The 21,911-nt window shown below is 38.8% G+C and overlaps 1 protein-coding gene across 3 annotated transcripts in view; it reads left to right on the top strand.

The window, feature by feature from the left end:
* LOC149232956 (NADP-dependent alkenal double bond reductase P2-like) overlaps positions 1-21,911 on the top strand; it is a 39,009-nt gene that overhangs the window by 1,397 nt on the left and 15,701 nt on the right. The window lies entirely within an intron of this gene.

Genomic DNA, 21,911 nt, shown 5'->3' with positions numbered 1-21,911 from the left:
GTATTTTTATGACTATTCTTGAGTATTGCCTAACAAACTGATCTACTAGGAAAGTAAATTTACATATCATGGATTCTTTGAAACTTTTTCATGGCTTGTAAACTGATTGTTCCTAAGTTGGCTGGTTCTTCTTGTCATAATTGACCGAGTTCTCTCCTTCATTGCTCATAGTGTTGTTTTTGTAGTATGCCACTGCTTCTTCTAGATGTTTGCATTTGGTTTTTAGTGCCATGATCTCTTCTTTCTGCATTGCCATGTTTCTTTTCTGGAAGCTATACTCCATTCTCATTTCATTTCTCACTTTCTTGAGTGACTTTTGCAATCGTTGAATCATGAATTTGTTCGCTTTGCATGTTGGACATGTATCATTCCTTGTTGCCTTTTCAATGGGGTTGAATTTCATTTGTTTTGTTTTCTTGTTCTTCCTCTTGTGCTGCTTACTGTTCCTTGTCTTGCTGTGCTTCTTGGATCTTGTTTTGCCTGAGATAATACTTCCTCTACTGATGCCAACCACGTTTCTTTTGACCTGCGCTTTCCTACCTACTGTATCTTTGTGCCTATGTATGACAGCAAAGGAATGGGGCCGAAGTATGGTTATGACATTCAGGTATAAGGTCCGAAATGGAGGGAGGGGCAGATGATAGGCGGGGATGCTCAGAGGGGCTTTGCGCTGCGATGGAGAGTTGCTGTTTGAGGGGAGTGACGGGATGCGGGAGTCGTGGACTGAGAAAGGAGGCAGGGAGGGGCTTAGAGAGGGCGAGAACACTGTGCGCTAGACAGGGGAGATGAAGATCTCTTCATGAACGCCGTGGACTGAGAAAGAAGGCAGGGAGAGGCTTAGAAAAGGCGACAACACTTTGCGCTGGACAGGGGAGATGAAGATCACTTCATGAACGAGATTTTGCCTTATACAGTTGCTTGTATTATTCAAATTCCCTCTGTTCTTATAGCAATTGAGAGCAGCCCGAGGTCTGCCTTCGATGGGATGGATTGCTGCTTGGTTCTTGTGACCAAAATTGCGATCGTCTTGCCTGCCTTTGCTCATGTGAATTTCTAAACTATTATGATGTTTTCTTTGCCTTCTTGTCATTTTCTGCCTTTCACTGCAGTGATGTGTCCCTTTGTTGATTTCTGATTGGTGATTTATATTCTGTTTCTTTTATCATTGTGCTTTGTTCCTTGCTTTTGGTGGGTTTCATTCTTATGATCTTTTGCTGGTTATTATGGAACAGAGTTGTGATATTCCTCATGGTTTTCATGAACATTCCCTTCATTTTTTTCCACTGCTTGATTTGCAAAATAATCCGCTTGTTGATTGTGTATTCTCAAGACATGTCTGAAGATTACATCACCAGAACCTTCTAAGTTCTTCCTGATTCTTTTAAAAATTCTGCTCATGAACTCACTGCTTGGATTTTTGGCCAAAATAATCCGCTTGTTGATTGTGTATTCTCAAGACACGTCTGAAGATTACATCACCAGAACCTTCTAAGTTTTTCTTGATTCTTCTAAAAATTCTGCTCATGAACTCATTGCTTGGATTTTTGTTTCGGGCCATTGCCTCTATTATTATGGTTGAGTCTCCTATTATTATAGGATTTTGTATTTCTTTTTTTTTAATTATTCTTGTTCCCATCAACAAGCTGTATGCTTCAGCCTTATTATTTGAGGTTTGTCCCAGTCCCCATTCATATGTGACATTTTCTTGCCCATCAGGATCAAGTATTATTCCCCTTATTCCCCTTGCCCCTGCCTTTCCAGGATTATGCTTTGAGGTCCCATCAAAGTATAGGCAGTATCTATTTTGTTTTTTTTCTAATTTGCGAGTTCCTCTTCACTCTCTCTTATTTTTCAATTATTTCCTGAGTTTATCTTCCTCTGTTTTTTTTGTCCATTGTTGTTTATTATGGTTTTGCTGAGCCAATCTCGCTCTTCTTGTTGAAGAGTGTTGTAATCTGTTGGTGCTGTTCCTTTGACGTTGAGGATTTCAGAAGTTATTCCCCACGTTTTTGAGAGGGTCTTCCCTATTCTTGGTGTTTTATTTTTGAAGATGCACTTGTTTCGTGTCAACCAAATTTGCCAACATAGAACTACTGGAATGCATTTCCATATTCTCTAAATTGTAACTTTCTTCTTTGTTGTATATGGATAGGCCTTCTCTAAAGTTTGAATAAAATCTGGCAAAGGCTTTTCAAAATTTATACTTATTTCCAAGGGGCTTATAATGTTGTTGATTTGGTTGTTCTTGTAGGATTTTGTATCCAGTCTTGACTGCGTATTGCTCACCACTTGGATCCCAGAGGTAATCATCTTCCTCATCATAGTTGATTGGTGCTGCCCCTTTTAGGAGTTGCCTAATTTTGCTCCATTGTCCTTCCAGATTTGCGGGAATTGTTGAAATTTTCCAGTCTTTCCATTCCTTTTGGTTCCATAGAGAGATTGAGTGTAAAGTGTTGAGACCTTTTCCTTTCATCCACTCTTGGATGCCTTCAATTTTTGGGTGAGTCTTCAGTGGTTCTTTTCCCATGATTCTGTCCTCCCAAATCGATATTGTTTTTCCATTGCCTGGAATTTTAGAGATGTAGCTACTCATTAGAGGAATTGTTTTTTTTACTAGCTTCCATGCTTGAGTACATTGTCTTATTGGGATATTTCCATTGAGCAGTCTTTTCCTGGAGCCGTCCATGTATTTTGAGATGAGAGTTTTTTTCCACCAGCTCTCTTTTCCTGTGATCAATCTCCATACTATTTTCATTCCCAGGGTTGCATTCATGAGCCCAGGTATCCGTATTGATAGGCCTCCTTGTTCATATGGTAGCACTACTTGCTCCCACCTAACCAGGCTGAATTTTTTGTTTTTTTGCTTCCCCCCTACCATAAAAATCTTCTTAAGATTAACTCCATTTGTTTGTGGGCACTTGCTGGGGCCATGATTATTGCATATTGGTAGATAGGTAGTGCTGCAAGGAGTGCTTTGATTAATATTACCCTTCCTGCCATATTTAGCCACATCATACCCCAGCTTTGTATTTTATTTTTCATTTTTTCAATCTGTTTAGTCCATATTTTTGCCTTCATGTTCTCTTTTGAGATTGGAAGTCCCAGGTAAAAGAAGTGAGTCCATTTTTCCTGTACGGGGATTTCTAAGATTTGTGAAATCCTTTGCATGATTCTGGAAGGGGTGTTCCATCCATATATTCTGCATTTTGTGTTGTTTAAGAGCCCGCCTAAAACCTGTAAAAAATCATCCAAATTTTTTTGAACCTTCTTGCTATTATTGTTGATGCCCCTCCCAGCAGCAATGTGTCATCAGGAAAAAAAAGTGGTTTATTGTTTTTAGTCCTTTTGCTATTCTGAGCCCTGTGATGTTTCTTTCTTTTCTGTTTTTCCAAGGCTCTGCTTAAAGTTTCTGCCATTATAATATATAGGAAGGGTGAGAGAGGACATCCTTACATGAGGCCTCTTGTGCTTTGAAAAAATTTACTAGGCCTTCCATTTATGAGGGGGGAAATCCATGGAGTAGAGATGCATGCCTAGATGACTTCTATTATTTTTCTTGAGAATCCAAGTTTTTGGAGGACAACCATTAGATATGGATGGCTGACCCTGTCAAATGCTGTTATGAAACCAGCTCAAGAAAAGATAGAAAAGAAAGATCAACGCCTTAGAATTCAGCCTCTTCGAGGGGGTAACCTCCTTTACATTACATAAATGAACAATTCTTGGATGATACAAATGACAAAACCTCCTTTCTATATATAGGAGTCTAAGGAGTCACAATATAATCCAGCCGACCTAACAATAATAATATAAAGCCACAAAAATAACAATAGAGGGATTCTATGGGGCACAGAAATAACAATATGGGGGTAATAGGGGCACAACAATATAAATAAGGGGTATAACTACAATAGTAATGGGGTAATCACTAGTATTATAGGGACCCAACATGCCCCTCTCCTTCAAAAAAGTGTTGTCCTCAACGCTTGAGCAGTTCTGGATACTTCTGCATAAAATTCTCATCCTCCCATGTGGAATCTTCAACGGATAAGTTCTTCCACTTGATAAGATACTCTGAAATTGATCGATTTCGTAGCTGTCGAGTTCTTGTTTCTGTGACTGCTTCCGGTTCCAATATAATTTTTCCTTCCTCGTCAAGTTCTGGCAATATTGTTTGAACTGGGAGCTTGTCGCCTATAACCTTCTTTAAACATGAAACATGGAAAACTGGGTGCAATCGAGAAGCTGCAGGAAGCTCCAATTTGTATGCCATAGTACCAATCTTTTCCAACACCTTGTACGGACCATAATACTTTGGTGATAATTTATTATCCTTCTTAGCTTGCTTTAGGGACATTTGCTTATATGGTTGTAGCCGTAGGAATACCCAATCACCTACATCAAAACTTCTTTCACTGCGATGTTGATCTGCCTGTTGTTTCATTCTATTTTGTGCCAACACGAGGTTATCCTTTAAGAGTTGGAGGACTTGTTGTTGATGTTCGATGTGATGTTCCACTGCCTGAACCTTAGAATTTTCTCTTAAATATGATGTGATTGATGGTGGTTGGTACCCATAAAGTGCCATAAATGGGGTCATTTTTGTTGCTGTATGGAAGGAAGTGTTATACCACCATTCAGCCAGAGGCAACCATTTGACCCATTGTGTCTGTTTATCAGATACAAAGCAACGAAGATATCCTTCCAAACATTTGTTTACTATCTCAGTTTTCCCATCAGATTGAGGATGATAAGATGAGCTATGAGCTAACTGAGTACCAAGACAAGAAAATAATTCTGTCCAAAAATTTCCAGTGAAAATGGGATCTCTGTCACTTACAATAATCTTTGGGTTTCCATGTAGCTTTTGAACTGTTTCCATAAATGCAGTAGAAACTGTACTGGCTTTAAATGGATGTGATAATGCACAAAAGTGTGCATACTTGGTAAGTCTGTCAACTACCACCATGATGACACTCTTTCCCTCAGACTTGGGTAAACCTGTGATAAAATCCATTGAAACCTCCTCCCAACGTTGGCTTGGAATGGATAAAGGTTGTAATAGACCCGGTGTCTTAATTGTTTCAACTTTATTTTGTTGGCAAACCAAACATTCTGCCACAAACTTTTGAATATCTGATTTAAGGCCATCCCAAAAAAATTCCTTCTTAACCCTGTGGTAAGTTTTTAAAAATCCTAAGTGCCCTCCTAAGGGAGAAGTGTGCAATTCCATAAGAATCTTTTGTTTTAGCTGGGAATTCTTACAGAGGTATAAGCGATCTTTGTACCATAACGAATCATTTTGCCAGCTAAATGTATCAGAAGTACTGGAATCTTGTTGTAGCTTTCGAATAAGTGCCCACACTTCTTCGTCATTCTTCCATTCCTCCTTTGCTTCGTTTATCCAATCTGGTTGGATAATAGAAATGGCACACAACAATGCTTCCATATCCTCATCCTTTCTTGAGAGTGCATCTGCCACCACATTTTGCTTCCCTTTTTTGTAGATGATTTCAAAGTCATAACCCAACATCTTTGTGACCCACTTTTGTTGCTCTTCAGAGGATAATCTTTGTTCTAAAAAGTATTTAAGGCTATCATGATCCGTTTTTACCTTGAAGTGTCTTCCCATTAGGTAGGGTCGCCATTTCTTAAGTGCATGGAGTATTGCCAACATTTCCTTCTCATAAATAGCTTTGCTTAAAAACTTTCCCTTGATTGGACGACTTTCAAAAGCAATGGGTCTTTCATCTTGCATTAGAACAGCACCAATTCCATTTCCTGAAGCATCACATTCCACAATAAAGGTTTTTGTGAAGTCCGGTGTAGCTAAGACCGGTGCTTGGCACATTGCCTCTTTAAGATGTTTAAAGGCCTTTGTTGCTTCCGGAGTCCATGAAAATGAATCTTTCTTCAATAATGTTGTTAGAGGTGCTGCTATTCTCCCATAATTCTTAACAAACTTGCGATAATACCCTGTCAACCCAAGAAATCCTCGCAGATGCTTTATGGATGTGGGGATTTTCCATTCCTTAATGGCTTTAATTTTGCTAGGGTCTACCTTAACTCCTTCATGAGATACAATATGACCCAAATATTCCACCTCCTGGACTCCAAAGAAACATTTGGATCTTTTTGCATATAATTGTTTCTCCTCCAATAGTTGTAGCACCTTGTCAACATGTTCAACATGATCCTTCCAAGACTTGCTGTAGATTAGTATATCATCAAAAAATACTAACACAAATTTTCTAAGGAATGGTTTGAAAATTGAATTCATCAAACCTTGAAATGTTGAAGGTGCATTGGTAAGGCCAAAAGGCATGACCAAAAATTCATAATGACCCTCATGAGTTCTAAATGCCGTTTTCGGAATGTCTTCAATCTTCATTCTGATTTGATGATATCCCGAACGAAGATCCAACTTGGTGAAGTAAATTGATCCATGCAATTCATCCAGTAATTCATCAATGACAGGAATGGGGAACTTATCTTTAATAGTGAGCTTGTTGAGCTCCCTATAATCTGGACACATGCGCCATGATCCATCCTTCTTGTGCACCAATACTACTGGAGCTGAGAAAGAACTTTGACTCGGTTGAATTATACCAGCCTCTAGCATTTCTGCAACCATACGTTCAATTTCACTTTTTTGGACATATGGATATCTGTACGGCCTGATGTTTGGAGGAACACTTCCTGGAATCAGATGAATAGCATGATCATGATCACGCATAGGTGGGAGACCTTTGGGAGTCTCAAATACCTTGGAATGATTGTCCAGGACTTTTTGGAGATCTGGAGAAATAGATGATTCCAATGTGGAAACATCTAGCGAACATAATTGTGCAATTACACCTCTTTGCTCCTTTTTTAGAAGCTTTGTCATGCCATTAGAGCTGATTATCTTTCCTGGTTTCCCTGCAATACCCCTTAATTCAACTTCCTTTCCTTCCACAGAAAATTTCATGAAAAGTTCTTGAAAATTAAAAGCTATTGTACCCAAGGATTGTAGCCATTGGACTCCTAGTACAACATCAGCACCTCCCATTGGAATGGAAAGCATTGGGCTAGTCAATACATATTCTCCCATGGATAGCTTGATATTATGGCACTTTCCAGAACAATTTATTGTTCCTCCATTTGCAATCATCACTTGACACTCTGGTGCTGGATATAGGAAGCAATTCAATTCTTTTGCTACCCTACAATGAATAAAATTGTGGGTGCTTCCTGAATCAATCAACACTATTACCTTTTTCTTCTTGATTTGTCCTTCTATCTTGATGGTTTGAGGAGTGGTAATTCCCGCCAATGCATTACAAGATATGGTCGGATTTATTTGTTCTTCATCTAGGCTTTGTTCCTGGAATATATCCTCTTCTTTTGACCTTTCTTGCTCCTTTTCTTCTTCCTCTTCACAATCTATGTAGAATAATTTCTTCTCAGCACACTTATGACCTTTTGTGTATTTGCTATCACAATTGTAACAAAGCCCTTTTGCTCTTTTTTCTTCCAATTGTTGTGGTGTCAACCTTGTAGGTTGTGGAAGACTATGGGCAACAACACTTCCGTCTTTATAGTTGTGAATGGTATGCTTCCTAGTTGCCATAATTTTGCTTTCCATTTTTCTTGCTAACCTGAATGCCTTCTCTAATGAATCAGGTTCCCAAAGGCGCACATCATGTTGGATATTATCCTTTAAAGACCCTATGAACACATCAATCCTATGCTCCTCTGGAATATCTTTTACCCTTATGTTCAATTTTTGGAACTCCTCAATGTGCTCCATTATTGAACCCTTTTGTTTGAGACTTATCAATTGGCTAAAAAAAGTGTTGCTTTTTGTATCCTCATAATGTGCTATCAATTCTTCCGTAAAAATTGCCCAAGTGATAAATTGTTTACGAGAACAAAGCCATTGATACCATACAAACTGATTTGGTTCCAAATATAAAGTTGCCATACGTACCTTTTGTGTGTTTTGCACATTATTGAGATCGAAGAATTGCTCCATCTGTAATATCCATGTGGCGGGATCCTTGCCATCAAACTTCCTCATATCGATTTTTGGAATGTGGTGATTCTTCGATCCAACATTAGCGTCTATGGAATCATGATTAACATTTCTTTTGTTCTCATCATGAGTTTCCTTTACTACCTTTTCACCATTAGTAAGTATTTCTTGTAGAAAATTAGTCAAATCTGTTTTCAAATCTGCCATGCCTGTCTTCAAATTTGTGTTCAAATCTATCTTCAAATTGTCCATCTTAGCTTCCACGCCATTTATCTTAGCTTCCACGCCATTTATCTTAGCATCTGTTAACTTTTGTGAGCGTGACATTTGTTGCACTTGTTCTTGTAATTTTGATATATCATGTAGCATTTCTTCCTCTTCTTCATGAGTCATGCTAGAGCTTTCAGGTTCCTTACTAGGTGTTTGCATTTTCTTTCCTCGGGGCATCAGTTACCGATAATAATGCTCTACTATGCCCTTTGAATTCCTTCAAAATAAATTTTCAAACCAAGCTTAAGCAAAAATTTAAAAAAATCAACACACCTTTTTTCACTTTGTAGGAGCTCGATATTGCCTCTGATGTATCTCTGTACTTTCCAATCATCTAGTTCTGAACTTGTGACCTGTAGTAGCTCTCTGTGTCCTCTTTCCAATGCCACAAGTCTGACCCAAATTGGATTCTCCAAGGAAGAGTTATGCGAAATCTCCCACAGTGACTTGATTATAGACTAGTTCAGTAGAGCTAACTTGTACGACGTGCTGTGAGTCACTGTTTCGACCTTTGGATCTGAAAAACACCCACAAGAAACTACAGTCCGTCCTCTTTCTGTACCTTCTTACGAAACTTCAATCCGATCCCCAGAGAGAAAGTTATGACGATTTTCCCCAGGTCACCTATTTTGAATGTAATTCAAGAGTCTGCAAAAAGACCAACTTTCTCAGATCATATCACCGCAAATATCGCGCGAAAAGCTCTAAAATTCGGACCCAAGGTTCAGCGCGATTTCTTCTCAAATGGGTTTTTTTTGCGACTTCTGAAACGTCACAGAAAAAAGTTATAGCGAAAATGCCACGATGACCTGTTTGGAGCAGCGAAACCCTAGAATCCAAAGCTCTGATACCAAATGTTATGAAACCAGCTCAAGAAAAGATAGAAAAGAAAGATCAACGCCTTAGAGTTCAGCCTCTTCGAGGGGGCAACCTCCTTTACATTACATAAATGAACAATTCTTGGATGATACAAATGACAAAACCTCCTTTCTATATATAGGAGTCTAAGGAGTCACAATATAATCCAGCCGACCTAACAATAATAATATAAAGCCACAAAAATAACAATAGAGGGATTCTATGGGGCACAGAAATAACAATATGGGGGTAATAGGGGCACAACAATATAAATAAGCGGTATAACTACAATAGTAATGGGGTAATCACTAGTATTATAGGGACCCAACAAATGCATTTGCCATATCTAATTTGATTATGATGCTTTTTTCTTGCCTTAGCATACTAGAGTGTACAACTTCCTGTACAATAATTACATTATCTATGATTTGCCTGTTGGGCACAAATCCTCCTTGATTTTCAGATATGATTATTGGAAGCACTTCCTTGATTCTATTTGCAATTATTTTTGTTATTATCTTATAAGAGGAATTGCAAAGAGAGATAGGGCGAAACCTGTTGAAAGTGGAGGGGTTTGACTCCTTTGGGACTAGAGCAAGGTAGGAGGATTTTGTGTTGCTTCCTATTTTTTTTTTGAAGACATTCTTCACCATTCTTAAGAAGTCCTTTCTGATTGTATACCAATGAAATCTGTAGAATGCTATTGTAAAACCATCTGGCCCTGGGGCTTTATCCGGATGCAGGCTCCATATAGCCGCCACTACCTCTTCTTCTGTGAGTTCTTTGCACATTTCTGCGTTTTGATCTCTTTTAATTTTTTTTTTTTTTGTGTGCTGAAGGAAATCTTCATATTCAGCCGTTTCTTCTTTTGCTGAAAGTAAATTTTTGAAGTGCTTGTGGGCTGCTTTTTTTAATTCCTCTGCACCTTTGACCTCTTGATTTTCAACCTGTATTTTTTCTATTTGGTTTCTTGCTCTTCTAATCTTCATTGTGTTGTGGAAAAATGATGTATTTTTATCCCCTGCCTTGAGCCACAGGCTTCTGGATTTCAGTCTGGCCTCTTCTTCTTCTTTCCTGTTTTCCCTATATATTTCCCAAAAAATTTCCTTCTCTCTTAGATAATCTTGCTTATCTTCTTCTTTGCATTCTTTTTCAATTTGCATGCTGTCCATTTTCTGCTGTAACTCATTTTTTATTTTAATTTCATTTGCTCTTGCCCATTCCTTTAGCTTGGCTCTTACATTTTTTAATTTTGTCTCCCAAATATACTGTGGTGATCCTGATACTCTAGGCTCCCATGCTTCCTTAATTAGTTCACTGATTTCTGTATTGCTGTCCCAAATTGAGCTGTATCTAAATGGGAGTGGTCCTTGATTTTCCATTTTGCCCATGACTATTGCCACCGGTTTATGGTCGGATGCCGTTGTGTGTAAAATTTTTGATTTGATGGAGTTGTACACTGCTGCTATATTTTCTTGTATTAGGATTCTATCCAACCTTTCTTTTATGTTGCTTTTGCCCACTCTTTTATTGCTCCAGGTGTATTTCCCGTTGTTTGGGGGGATGTCTATTAAATTGTGTTGTTCCATTATTTCTTCTAGAGCATCCCTGGATGAGTCTGTGTGATATGTTCCTCCAAACTTTTCTTCTATACTTCTTACCAAGTTTAAGTCTCCTCCTAGGATTATTTTACCAGCTTGCGTTTCTTTTAATGCTTCTTTTATGGTTGCCCAACATTGACCTTTTTCCTTGTAGTGATTGGGGGCGTATATGTTTATGACACTATACTTCTCTTTTGTACTGATTTGCATTAGATCTGTTTGTATCCAATGCTGATCTTTTTTTTGTTGTATTAATTCCCAGATTCCTTTCTTCCATAATGTGCAGATACCTCCTGACGCTCCTGTTGCCTGTATTGCTTCCCCTTCATAGTTTCTGATTTTTTTTTGATATTTTCAGTTTCTTGGCTATTTGTTTTTGTCTCCTGAATCATAAGGATGTCTGGGTTTTCTTTTACCAAAATGTCTCTTGTGGCATTTTCTTTGAAGGATGATCCCATTCCTCGGCAATTCCAGGAGACCACTATCATTATTTGCTTGTTGGGTGGTGCATGGGTCCTTTCCCTCTTTGCTGGTTTTTTCGTTGTTTCCTGTGTTTCTTCCTAAGAAAGTTTCCATAGGTTGCTGCGTCCCTAATGCCATTTCCTTTGCTGCTGCTTCATCCCTCAACTCTTTGTTTGTCTTTCTTCCTGCTTTTTTTTTGATATTCTACATTTGGGGGTGCTTCCTTTGACTGCTTTCTTGTTAGGATTCTGTCAATTGAGGGGGGGGTGGAGTATGTGTGTTTGAGACCAGAGGGGATGAAGGGGGGTTGGGAGTATGGTGGGGGGATCTGGATCTGGGTCCGGGGGATGGGGGGGCTGAGGGATCCAGTGGCTCAAAAGGATTAAGGCTAGCAAGAGGATTATTGTCTGCTTTTGGTGATAGAGGGTGGAGATCAGAGGATATGGTGGGCTGCGTAGAAGATTGATTTGGTTGTTTATTGACTATCTTCTTTCTTTTAACCTATTCCCATTTGTTTTCTGGATCTTCAATCTTTTCATTTTCATTTTCTTTTTTTTGTACATCTATTAGAAAAATGGCCATATTCGTGACATACCTTGCATTTGAAGGGGATTTGTTCATAATCCAACTGTTGTATATGCGTCCACTGATCCACTTTGATTTTGATGGCTTCTGGAAGCCCTTTCCCTAGATCCACTTCTACACAGATTCTGGCACATGCATGCATATTTTCTTTTGGCTCACACCTGTCTATGTATTTCCCAACTGCATTTCCTATGGCTTTAACTGAATCATCTCCCCAACAGTGGAGGGGAAGATGCGACAATCTGACCCAAACGGGGACGACATTGGGTACATCCATTTCTGGATCAAAATCCGATGTCCATCTGTTTAAATACAGTCCCCTTGTATCCATAAAGTAAGGGCCATTCCTAAATATCAGATCTCGATCCTCCTTGGTTTCAAAGTGAAAGGTGTAGTACCCTCTTCCATAGAACCTGATTGAGATTTTCCCATCTATTGACGCAGTCCAGTTCCTTTCTACCCATTTTTGGACAGTTTTGGGCGATGGCCATAACCCAGTAAACTGCCCGACTAATCCATGTTCCGCCAGGGAAAGTGTTGCTTTACGAGGAAGGGCAGGAGGGAGTGAGATTTCAGGGATGTCTTCCAATCTTTTAACAAACTTAGTGACTGATGGTTGGTTCTTTGTCGGACCCATTGCAGAAATGAGAGAGGCGAAAGCTTTTGCTGTTCCTTCATTTTCTTGCTGATGATCTGAAAGAGGCTCTCCATCCTCTGATGAATCCATGTTGCTCGATCCTCAGTAGCAGGAGGCCGCTGAGGGGCAGCTGCGTGCTGCGTTTTCTGGCTAGGGCTGCGCAACTCCTTAGCGGCTAGCAGCGCGATTTTCCCAGGGGTTTTTTTACCCGACTCTTTTAAGTTGGGAAAATTGCAACTATTATCGTATCAAGTTGGGAGAATCGTAACTGTATTGTATCATACCTTTTTTTTTGGGAAAGCAGTAACTGTTGTAATGTCAGGCTTTCCATACTTGATGGAACCATTCCCGCTAGAAATTCAAGATATTTTGATTATGTAAGATGATCCACTTACAAAAACAAAACAATGATGGCCTTCAGAAGCATTGCTGAGACCTGCATCTATATTGGTATACTTCGATGCATGGCAAGAGTTTATGCCAAAGAAAGCCATCGAAAGTCCTGAATTGGCGAGGAATCATCAATGTACTACAGTTACTGGATTAACTGGAATGATAGCTTCACGGGTTGCTTTATAGTCACCCCATCTCTTAGTTTTTTCACCCCCAATTCCTGGTTTTGGACTCTTTGTGACGAGGAACAATTTTTTTTTTAACAAGATCGGCTATTGTGTTTTCTATTCCAAAAGAAAATTGGAGCAAGCTCCCATTACATATAGAATATTGAAGATTGTCCCACTATTGGAAAAAGTAGAGGAAGCACAGTCCGATTACCCCGGGCATTTAAGCCAAAATAGCCAGAGCTTCCAACTACATTCTGTTTGGAGAGGAAAAATTTAATAAACAAATGATTCATTAATTAAATTCTCTCCAAAAACTTGAGTTTGCAATTACATGGCTATTTATTCTGAAGGAGGAAAACTCTAGAATTTCTCAAAGAGATAACTCCTTCCTAGATATTTGGAGGAAGTTGAGAAAAATCCTCTCAATTTTAAGAATCTATCCTAACTGCTTAATCTCCAGCAATTTCAGCAATTTCTAGAAGTCTCCACAAAATTTAAAATTTTCTAAAATTCTCTAAATTAAATACAAAATAGAAGATGCTCCTGCATCACTTTGCCAGCATCCTGTTAATTCTTTCGCATGATATGAATAAAATTGATAAACTTGAAGGAGAGCGCCCGGTCCTTTTCTCTCCTTATAACCTCTGTCAGCCCCAGATTCCTAACTTCTGCTGACCCTTTCATCCATGAAATGACCGACTGAGAGTCCCCAACAAGTGTGAACGTTGAGCCCCCAAATTTTAAAGCAAGTGCCATCAGAAGGTAAACTTGTCTGGATTCTGCTAAGTTGTTAAATCCTGTCCGTTCCATATCCAAAAATCAACCTACGACTTTCCACAATAACGATGGTGCTACCTTCTTCTCTGGTCCCTAGATTGTCCCTTGAAGCACTGTCAAAAAATTCCAAAAAGAACAGATCAATCAAGATCCATAGTAGAAAGAGCCCTTCTTGACTTCTCCTTGGAATTTTTCTTTAAGACAGGATGAGCATTTTGAACCCTGAATGGCATGTCTAATGGTGTGCACAGTTTATCATTAAAGATGTCCTTTTTTCTACTAGTCTAGCTAACCCATAAGACAAAGATTGGAAGGGAATTGTGTGCACTGTATATTTCTTATTTCATTATTCTCCAACCAAATTTGCAGGGCTTCATCAATAAAATCCCCTTCCAACCGCCTCTCCTTTCCTTGAATCTTTTTGTAGCTGCCCAGACTTCCTTAATGATATGGCACTTGAAGAACAAGTGATTTGCTAATTCACTGCTTTCCTTATATAGGTAGCATAGATCTGACCCTTGCCACCCCCACTTCTTAAGATCCAAAATAGGACCTTGTTTGTCAAGATAAGCCACAAGAAGATTCCGGCTTTATGAGGGCCTTTCAATTTCAACAGTATCTTGAACCAACACCTATGGTCATTTTTCTGTGCTTGCAGAAAAGTGACAACATAACCCTTCTTCACTGTATACACTCTTGTTTGCTGCACATACCGATGTATCCCTTTCGTCCCTTAACCCTAGAGGCTCTTCACTGTGTAGATTCCTGTTTTCTGCCCTCAGCAATGTGTCTCTTTCAAACTTTAACCCTAGATTCTCTGATAAGCTGAACCCTGCAAGGACTTCGCTTATCTGCAGCTGCCCCTCCCAATCCCAAGTGATCAACAATTATTCACCCACAAGTGGAAAATAATTTATGAGGAAAATTGTCAGATCAGAAGAGCATAGCCTCTATGCAGAGAGATTGATACCCTTTGCTGTTTGGCTGTGGTTTATTAATTAGGATGAGGTGCTGCCATGCAAATAGCCCAGGTTCAAACCTCGGTGAGTGTAGATTCCATGTGTGTGTGTGAGGAGGATGGTGTTTGACCTCCCAGAGTTGGTTTTAACTTTTCTCATTGTCATCAAAGGGCCTTAACACATGTGACGGGCCAAATCAAGGGTGTGTAATAGAGTACTTTATCCTTTTATTTTTATTACATTGTGCATTTGTTCATTTGACACAGGGAGTGTTTGTAAAAACTGTTGTGTGACTTATGCTGTGAAGCTTCACTTTCAAGTGCAGAGTGCCATCTTGCCGTGTATTGTTCTTGCTCTCTGTCTGTCTCTGTGTGTTGAAGGTATGTCCTGCATGCTTTGCATTTGCTTAATATTTGAAAATGGTAGACAAGAACTGTGATACATGCTATTTATTCATGTGTTGTCCTTATGTGTGCTTATACCTACAACAACTGTAGTTTCGTGAAGCTCTGAAAATACCCCAGAAAAGTTGCATTTCTGTTCACAATAAGTTCAATTATGCTGGCTTTTAGATCAAAATCAGGATCAGGATATTTGATCCCAAGCAACTTGACAACAAGCTGATATAAAGCTTTCTGTTACAGTCCAAGATGAATGATATTCCAAAAACATGCTCAGATCAGAGTTTTCTCTAACAGACAAGGCTTCAATGCAAGGGTAACTCCATGAAATGTGTCCAATGCTCTTCCTCTAAGCCTCTAAGTACTCCAATGTTCTTCTTAAGCTATGTGCTCCACTGGATCTAGTCCCCTTGTGTGAACACTGTCACAACCCAAGTATCCCCAAGTCAACTCCATGATTCCATGTGAGCATCCAAGCTACCCCATGTTGTCTAGGGCTTAACGCTCTTCTCCAGAATACGAAATGCTCCTCCTTCAATGCAGGGTGTTATCTAAGCAAGGAATCTCATCAATGTGGCCAACATAACAATGCTGTTTGAAGATCTCCAATGTTAGACTAAGTCTTAATGTCATGCAATCACCCAATTGAGGTCACCGAGTAAGCCATCTCCAATTTATAAATCCATATACCATGCACCCCAAATCTCATGAAGCACCCACAAACATGGTATAACTATAAACACTTTCAGAGTAACCCCAAAAGCTAACAATAACCACATTCCTGAAGTCATGAATTGCTTGGTTATCATGCTAAGTATTGATGACTTAGCAAATGTAAGTTTTGTCATATTCTTGATATCATATCTTTCAAACCCTCCTAGCTAGGTGGGACCCCATTATAAGAACAACTTTTGTGAAGATTGATAGATAGATTGATAGACAAATTTTGTTAAACTGTCCACAAGACCATAGGTCACATGGGACAGAAAAAATATGGTTACAGCTTGTGTGACTTGTAAATTAAGCACTAGAAAACAACAAATGAAGAAAAGAAAGCATGTATGTACCCATGGGACAGAAAAAATACGGTTACAGCTTGTGTGACTTGTAAATTAAGCACTACAAAACAACAAATGAAGAAAAGAAAGCATGTATGTACCCACCAACGGTTATCTTAATTGACAGAAAGCAGCAAAGAAAACAAGAAGGAAACCGTGATGGGCAGTGCATAATTACAATGCAAAAATATCAGAAAATTATGGATACAGTGTAGGTTTTGATTGCTCTATTGGAATCTTCTTTAACAACCCTTTTCTTGCCCACATATATTTCTCAATCAGCCTTGCAGTGGCCATTTACTTGATCGTTTTGGAATGTTGCTTCCCAGTGCTTGGTATGGCTTTTGGCCCCTTACCTGATGTGCAACTATGTGGTGCAGCGAAGAAGGAATTGTTGCTTTGTTTCAACTTCATTGTTCCTACATATCCTACATATCCTACATATCCTACACAAGTACACAACCTTTCCTTCCACAATTCTCCAAATTGCTCCCATCTTCTTGTTTCACACCATACCCTGTAGGAACTGGTTCCTACTTGAGCCATTGCTTGTTTTTCCCACCATGATGTATTTAGTTTCAAATAGTCTTGCATTTTGATTCCCCCCTGCTTGTTGAAGTTTTATTGGCATGTTTCTTCCATTTCTTCTTGCTGTAGCATTTTTGGATATGAGTTTTCAGTTTTTTTTTGCCTTAATTTGTGGGACAGCTGCCATCTTCTATTCTCCAATCTTTAAGCCAAATTCTACAATAGAGGTCCCATGATTTCTTCTGTCTTCTTTAACTACACTTAGGTGATTTTGGCTGAAAGCCTCTCATTGTTCATGGTTGGCATTTTCTGCCTATATAAAATAAGCTTTTTAGGCATCTCCAACTCTATTGGATGCAATCCCGATTCTTCAAGGAGTATCTCATGCTCGGTGCTGTTTTTCACTTCTGTGCTGGCCATTATTATATATGTTGGAAATACTGAGGGGGGGGGTGAATCAATCTTTCTTTTACAATTGTTACTTTACTAGTTTAGATCACTTATAAACAGAACACAAAATGAACAATATAGAATAATAATTTTATTAATTAGAAATAACGAGGACTCCAATCCTCTTCTTTACAATAAATCAATTACAATAATGTTTAGTGCTCCAAACCTAGATGAAGACACCAATCTTTCAGACTTAATTGAGCCACAGAATTGATTGTCTCATAGTTAAGACTTCAACCTTCTTTTTCATTTCTTTGCTCTGCTCTGCACCTTATTTACCTCAGATCCGAACTGTTATTCATTCTTCGTCATTCTTCTTGACCGAATATATATGGCTAAGAAGGATGAGCTTGGATGGGTATTTATACTTGTTTGAATGTTTGATGAAGGGTCATGTCAGTTGGAAAGGTGTATTGAGCCTACATGAGTCGGCTTGCATAGGCTGGCAAATATATATATATTTTTTATTTCAAAAATCAATTTCTCCTTAATGAAAAGGAGTTAGGGGGCATATGAATATTCATTGGAAAGGATTTTAAGCCCTCTACAAGCTGATGTAATCAGCTTTTCAAGACATTGTGTCTAATGTCAAAAACATATTTTTTTTCTTTCATAAAAATATCTTTTTATGACAGACTTTTAGGGTTATGAACATTTGGAATGTGGATAGGGCTTTAGGGTAATGGATAAGATTTAATTTATTTATGCTAGGATGTAATTATTATGGATTTTATGGTATTAGGATTAGGGTTTCAACAGGACTAGGGAGCTAGGGCTTTTCAATAAAGAGCTAGTCTACAACAAGGCTAGAAATGATATCATGGGACATGAACTAGAGTGCTAAGGTTTTTCATCAAGGCTAGATTTGAAGGGTTTTACAATCTTAATGGACCTAGGACAACTTTTTCATCATAGACCAAGGACTTCAACAATGTTAGGGCATATGCCATCACTTCATATGTCATCATGTGTCAAGGAGGATTTCATGGAAGGGGCTCCTTCATTTAGTCATTATTAGGCCATGCTTCAACAAACTAAGGCTTGCCATTATATAGATAGGGATATATAGCTAGGGTTTCATGTAGAGCAAGAGTTTCTAGGGTTTGCATCAACAAGGGTTTACACATGGGTTTTTTTCCAAATGTTTGCTTCAACAATACACCTGTCATATTGACATCAATGACAACTTTATCCAACAATCTCCCCCTTTGTCATTGATGGCAGTATTCTCGCCCTTTCAACATTCTCTCCCCCTTTGACATCACTGGCAAATGGGCTGTCCTGACAACGCCTTTTTCCAACAAGTGCTTCCCCTATCACGTTTCTTCTTGTTATGTTGCTCCCCCTGTCATCCTGCTTTCCTTCTTTTGGCAATATGGTACAAGAAATATCTTTGCGTTTCTTCATGATAAACTAGCTCCCCCTGTCATCTTGCTTTCCTTCTTTTGGCAATATGGTACAAGAGATATCTTGTCGTTTCTTCATGATAAACTAGCTCCCCTTACTTGCATAAGCTCCTCTTGTTCTTCTTTTTGCTTATGGAACCCAAGAGAAGAAAGGTTGCTGCCTTGTGATCAAGTGGAAGGCATCTTCAACAATGGTCCATTGAATGTGTAGTGAATACACAATATCATGCTTTTCTTCAGTAAAATTGCTCCCCCTAAGCTTCGCATGCATGGAAAGGAATGAAGTAGATGAAGATTTTCTTTAAAATTATCTGAGAGATGATCCATCAAGAGATATATCTATGTCTGTCATAGCATGATTGTCCATGTGTGACACGTCAAGGGGTTGGCTTATCAAGGAAGCATATTGTAAGAATGGTCAAATTGTCACAAGCTCCCCTTAACAATATGCATGGTCTTGGCAAAATCTCATCATCAAAACTTGAAATATCATATTTGCCAAAGATGTACTCTTTAGTTCAACAACATGAGTTGATGCCTTGAGTGTCCAAGACACTTTCTGATTTAGTTTGCTTTCTTCTCCAAACTTGTGTAACTTTCTTTTCTTGCTTGGTAGTTATGGTTTTAGCTTGTTTAGGGACCCAATTCAAGTTACAATTACAAGCTATACGTCCAATGTTATGACATTAGAAACATTCCTTCTTGTTCATCAACGAGGAAGCATGAATTCTTCTTGCAAAGTTGCTTCTAGGAGACTGATGGGGATGATTATATTTGTCCTTGTGGTATGCCCTACAATCTTTTGCCATATGCCCAAAATTTGTACAAGAATAGTAATAACCAAAAAATATACTTTAGTACCTGAAGGATGGAGCTTGTCTTGATGAAATTCTAAAGTCTTTCTGCCCTAAGGTCCTTTGATGATATCCTTTGCCTCTTGCATCCTTGACACCTTCTCCATAACTTCTTGGAGTAGGGTTTCCTTTAAGGTTATCTTGATTAATCTTCTTTCTTTTGCTGGAACGAGGGGCTACATCTCTTTCAAGCTTCTCCACATCCTTGTTGCTTAATGCATTAGAGTTTGCATCATTTTTGCTTGAGGGTTCACCTGCATAACCAAGACCTGATTTATCAAGGGGAGATCTTTGATGACTTAGAATGTCATCTAGGGTTTGAGAGCTCTTTAGACTCTTGTTCAACTGATCAACTTCTTTCCTTAGGAGATCAATTTCTTCTTTCATCATGTTACATTCTTCAACCTTCTTTGCTAGATGGTTCTCCATTTCTGCCTTCATCCTTGTTGCTTCACATGATTGGGCCTCGAGTGAGGTGACATTTGATTTTAATTTGGAGATATCTTCATCCTTTTCTTCTAGTTGGCATGTCATGGTATTTCTTTCCTTTTTTGCTTCATCAACTTGTCCTTCCAGGAGGGCCAAAACTTCCATCACCTTTTCAACTCCTTGTGCTTGTTTCTTCACTTCTTCCAGCTGAGATTTAAGGTAGGAGACCTCTTCCTTGTATTGACCAATTTTTGCTTCAAGCTTATTCAAGTCCTTATGTCTTTGTTCAAGATGACCTGACAAAATGTTTTCCATTTTCTTTGCTTTATCCAACTGATTTGTCATGGATATGACCTCTTCATGATGTCTTTTCTTGTTTTGATGCAATTCCTTCTTAATCTTGGTGAGCTCCTTTTGCTTTATCCAATTGATTTGTCATGGATATGACTTCTTCATGATGTCTTTTCTTGTTTTGATGCAATTCCTCCTTAATCTTGGTGAGCTCCTTATCTCTTTCTTGTACTTGAAGCTTGAAAAGGTCAACTTCCTTCCTTGTCTTGTCAAGGTCATGGTCACCATCTTGTGCTTGCTTCTTGAGCTCCTCATTTTCCTTTTTCAAACTGCTTATCTCTTCTAGGGCAGCTACAAGTTTTGCCTTGAGATCTTCTTTGAGATTTTCTTCATCTTATTTATCTTCTAGGTCTTCCTTGCTCTTGGTGTCTTCAACTTTGCTCTCAACTGTCTTTTCTAGTTCTGGATTGCCCTTGTGCTCTTGGCTTTCGTCATTTAAGGTTATGAACAAATGTCCTTTTGAATGAAGATCTTGAAGATTTTCCGAAAGCTCTTTTGCTAATGAACATTTCTCTATTTTGGCCTTTAAAGGATTCCGGTTTGGAAGGCCACTCAAGATTGCCTTAATGACTCTTGCATTAATTACCTTGGACTCTTCTTCCATTGTGCTTCTAGTAATCACTGATTCCCAAACTTCAAAACCTTGAGCCATCAAAAAGAATTTCATTCTACCCTTCCATACTTCAAAATTTGTTCCATTCAACATAGGGGCTTTGTCAACCTGGTTTTCATCTGAATTCTTGACTGAGGAAGAGAAATCTTCAAACGATTTGGAGCCTTTCTTCCTTGATCTTGCCATTTGTGTTCTAAGGATCTACCTTCCAGCTGTTAGGCTGTGAGAGAAGGTACTGGCTCTGATACCAATTGTTGAAAATACCGAGAGTGGGGGTGAATCAGTATTTCTTTTACAATTGTTACTTTACCAGTTTAGATCACTTATAAATAGAACAAAAAATGAACAGTATAGAATAAATAATTTTATTAATCAGAAATAACAAGGAATCCAATCCTCTTCTTTACAATAAATCAATTATAATAATGTTTAGTGCTCCAACCCTAGATGAAGACACCAATATTTCAATCACCAAGCTTCAACTTGTACTTTGCCAAGCACCAACTTGGACTTCACGAGGCTTCAACCTTTAGGGCTCCAACCTTGTTGTTATGACGCTCCAACATCTAGGGCTCCAACCCTCTTCACTGGCACATGCTCCAACTTGAACTTCTTGAGGACTCCTATCCTCTAGGGCTCCAACCCTCTGCTGCAACTCTTTAAGTACAGTGGTTCTTCTAGACTTCGTATGTCTTCTGCAACAATCCCTTATAGTCTTCTTCAACGGCTTCCACCTGATTTTGCGTACACTTGGGCCTCAAACTTTGCAGACAGGCAGTAGCACCTGTGTAAGGAGGATTTGTAAGAGGGAATGCCATGTCATCCAATCCCATATCTCCATTAACTATATTTTGGAGTAGAAAAAGGGCTTTTCAATCCCTTTGGATTATTTTACTTGTACATGTATGGCAACTCAATTTTGGAATTCAGTAGTCTAACAAGGCGACTTTTTGGCCTTTTTCCAGGTTGATTTTCTGATTGATTTTTACCTGAAATATTGTCAGAAATTGGGAAAATCATAATTTGAAATTTTGAAGTTGTTTAGTCTGCATAATTCAAGTGTTTCAGAGGTTTTCCTGGGTGCTGAAT

This window comes from Pinus tabuliformis, chromosome J (assembly GCF_031772625.1).
Source record: "Pinus tabuliformis cultivar Carrire ecotype Pingquan chromosome J, CPIR1, whole genome shotgun sequence".
NCBI lineage: Eukaryota > Viridiplantae > Streptophyta > Pinopsida > Pinales > Pinaceae > Pinus > Pinus tabuliformis.
Note: the sequence above shows the minus strand (reverse complement) of the source record. Positions and strands in the feature narration are given on the sequence as shown.